This window comes from Abrus precatorius, unplaced genomic scaffold (assembly GCF_003935025.1).
Source record: "Abrus precatorius isolate BTA unplaced genomic scaffold, Abrus_2018 Scaffold7, whole genome shotgun sequence".
In the NCBI taxonomy this organism is placed as follows: domain Eukaryota; kingdom Viridiplantae; phylum Streptophyta; class Magnoliopsida; order Fabales; family Fabaceae; genus Abrus; species Abrus precatorius.
Genome location: NW_020874417.1, coordinates 7,327,243 through 7,330,797, shown reverse-complemented (window position 1 = coordinate 7,330,797; position 3,555 = coordinate 7,327,243). Strand labels below are relative to the sequence as shown.

Sequence of the window (3,555 nt, the reverse complement as noted above, 5' to 3'; positions counted from 1 at the left end):
ATTCTTTTTTTCAAAATAATTTACTAAAAGATAAAAGTGATATTCCAAGTGTTTGTGTCAATTTTTTTTTGTTGATATAGGGGGTATTTTCAAGGTTTATTGAATATATTATTTTCTATTTATTATATTTTTATATATTGTAATATTTGTATATAAAAATAGTTATTATTTATCATTTATGAAAATAAATATATTAATTTTATAGTAATTTATTATTTATATATTTTATTTAAAAATTATTAAATTAAATATATTCATTTTAAATAAAAATAATAATATTTTATTTTTCATTAAATAATTTTAAAACATAAATTTGACCACTTAATGTTATAAATATTTCTGAAATAAAATATAAATTTATGATATATAATTTTTTATTAATATTAATAAATTAAGTATTTATTTTTATTAATGAGATAAAATATAATACACTATAAAAAATAATTTTAAAAATAAAAAATAAAAAATATTTTAAGTGATAAAATTTAGGTCTAACTTTTTAAGTAATTTTATTTTTAATAAATAAAATTTTAAATTTATTTTAAGAATCTATAATAACTTTAACTATAAATATTTAATTAATATAAAACTTAAATTTTACTAAATAAATGTTAAAAATACGTAGAGAATTACATTTAAATATAATTATATTATAAAAGGTGTGGTGTTTCTGGTTTGGTCAACAAATGCCTGCTTGTATTGGGGTTTCGGTGCCGTCGGTGACGCGTTGCGGTTGGATTGGCGTTGTCACGGTCAACAGACAACACCACAGCTGCACATGGCGCTAAATGTCTTTTGCAACTCTAAATCTATCTTTTATATATTTGAAACTTATTTAAGGATACACCTGTATAAGAAAAATACATAAATTATAAATTTAGAATACTATATTTGATATATTTTTTAATTTTATTTCTAAATAAAAATTATAATTTAATTTTTACACCAGTAAATATTTATATTTTTGTTATTTATAACCTTGTTGTGTTAGACGAAAGAGATCACAACATACTTTTTTTTTTGTAAAGACTAAAATATAAATTTTTATTATAAAAATAATTTGTAAATAAATATTAACTACAAAAATTAAATATATATTGTAATTTTAAAAAATAAAAAAAATATAAAACTTAATTAAAAAAAATTATATAAATCAAGAAAAATGTTAGTAATACACTTTTATTATTAATTAAAATTTATTAAAAATTAAAAAAAAATATGAGCCTCATTATTTTTTAATTTTAATATTTTTATGATTTTTAATGAATTTTAACTAATAATTATAAACATATTAAAATAAGTATGTTAGAAATATATTTTTAGCACTCTTCTATAACTTAATTTTGTCTTTAGAATACAATTAAATTTTTAATTAATATTTTTTATTTTATTTAATATAATTTTGTTAACTTCAATTTTTAGGATATAATTTAAACATCCAAAAATAAGAATTTTTTACTGAAAAAAATTATTATATTAAAGTTAAAAAATATAATAAATATGTTTTTTAATAATTTTTTGTAATTAGTTGCTTAAGGCAAAAGTTAACATTTTTTATTTTATATTTTTATCCTCTATCGTATAAAGAAATGGATAAAGTATTAATGTTAATTATTTTTATAATAATTTTTATTTTATACTTTGTTTATAAAATCTTTGAAAAAATATATTTTTCTTTATAAGAAAGAAAAATTTTACTATCTTTGTGATATAAAATTATATAGATATAAGGTTTTACTTCTTAAAAATTTTGTGATTTTAATTTTTTAATTTTTAAAAATAAATTTATCATTATTTTTATTTTTAATTAGAACATACATTTATTCCGTATAATTTATATTTATTTACAAATTAACTCCTGTTTTACATCTTAATCTTTGTGTGATTTTTTTTTTACATTTTAGTTTCTTTTATTTAGGATTGTCAACAAGTTGATAAACAATAAGGATTTAAAAATATTTATTATTGTAAGAACTAAATTACAAAAGCATGTATATGGATTAAATTTATAATTTAACTTAAAATTTTTAAAAAATAAAATAATAATATAGAGTATTTATATATAATATTGAAGAAAAGAAGTATTCATAAGTTTTTTTTTTTATAAAGGATTAGATATCACAAGATGTCTTTAAAATTAAAGAATCCAAGACGCTTGTGATTATGGTTGACTAAAGAGAATTTTGCATGTGGTAGGTTCAAACATAAAACTTTACACATATGAAAGATGAGACTAAGCTTACTCTTAGTATTCATGTTTAAGATATAAAGACATGTAGCTTCATCTTTATTTTGGTTTTATTAATATTAACTTTAAAATTAGTTTTAAATATATAAAAAAAATTATTCTATTTTTAATATAATAATCATTCAATAAAATTTTATCACTTTAAATATTTAAAATTTAATATTAATATTGCTCTTATATCATAGTTTGAACCATCACGACATCTAAAATATGACATATGCTTTTTTTTTTGGAAGTATAGTTTATTGTCATTTTCACGTGTCCATGATTATTTCTATTTATTTAGTTTTATGTGAAATGCACCTATTATGAATATAGTTACAAGAGAATAAAAGAATAATAATCTCTCTCTATAAAGGAAGTTAAATGTCTCGAGCCTTCAATTTGTTTATCTAACTACGTTGGTATTATTCCATGAGATTTATATAAGTAGCTGTGTCCACTTGAACTTGCTTGTGCCCCCAAAATGATTGAGTTGCAATCTGATAAATTAATCTAATACATAGACAATTAAGTAAGGCTAAAATAAGATTTAATGAAGTTTAACATAATGATTGATATAAGTAGAAAACTAGAAAGCATAAAAGGACTCTTAAGACGATGTCAAACTCCCTAATTTATTTATTGAAAAAGAACCATAATGAGTTGGACTTCTCAAAAGAATAGTGCGGTGGTGAGAGATGCAATAAGCTGAAGTGAATTATGGTCACAATTACAGACCATTAATACTCAGTCACTTGCTAATGCATACATAGCAAATGCTCATATTTGTGAACCAAGTCAATGAATGTTGCTTCGTGGGACTGCGTAAAGTTAATGGGGCTGCTAGTGCCGTGGTTATGATAAAACTATAATGCCCAAGTTAGATATCATAATACCATGAGTTAAATTTGAATATTTATATCATTAAATAATAGTTTATAGAAGATTATTCTTCGATGTTAAATGAAGATTTAAGTTTGTGTCCTAACAACAGAGTCGCTTTGGCCGAGTGGTTAAGGCGTGTGCCTGCTAAGTACATGGGGTTTCCCCGCGAGAGTTCGAATCTCTCAGGCGACGTTTATAAATAGGATTTTTGAGTTTTTAAAAATTCTAGTTTTTGGTTTATTTTTATAAAATTAAATATTTTTCGTCTTTCCTATTAATGTAGCGTAATAAAAAATGAATATGTGATACGTCACAACTTCTTAATTAATAATATCATTAATAGGGATGATAAATATCAAATTCAGAAAAATTAAGAACTGAATCTTATTTTTGAAAAATTAAAATTAAATTTTTTAATGAAAACATAATACTTAAGCTTT

At 20.1% G+C, this 3,555-nt stretch overlaps 1 non-coding gene across 1 annotated transcript; it reads left to right on the top strand.

The window, feature by feature from the left end:
- The first annotated feature begins 3,225 nt into the window (after positions 1 to 3,225).
- On the top strand, positions 3,226 to 3,307 carry TRNAS-GCU. The gene has a single exon. It is a non-coding gene; the product is annotated as a tRNA-Ser (tRNA).
- The last annotated feature ends 248 nt before the right edge of the window (positions 3,308 to 3,555 follow it).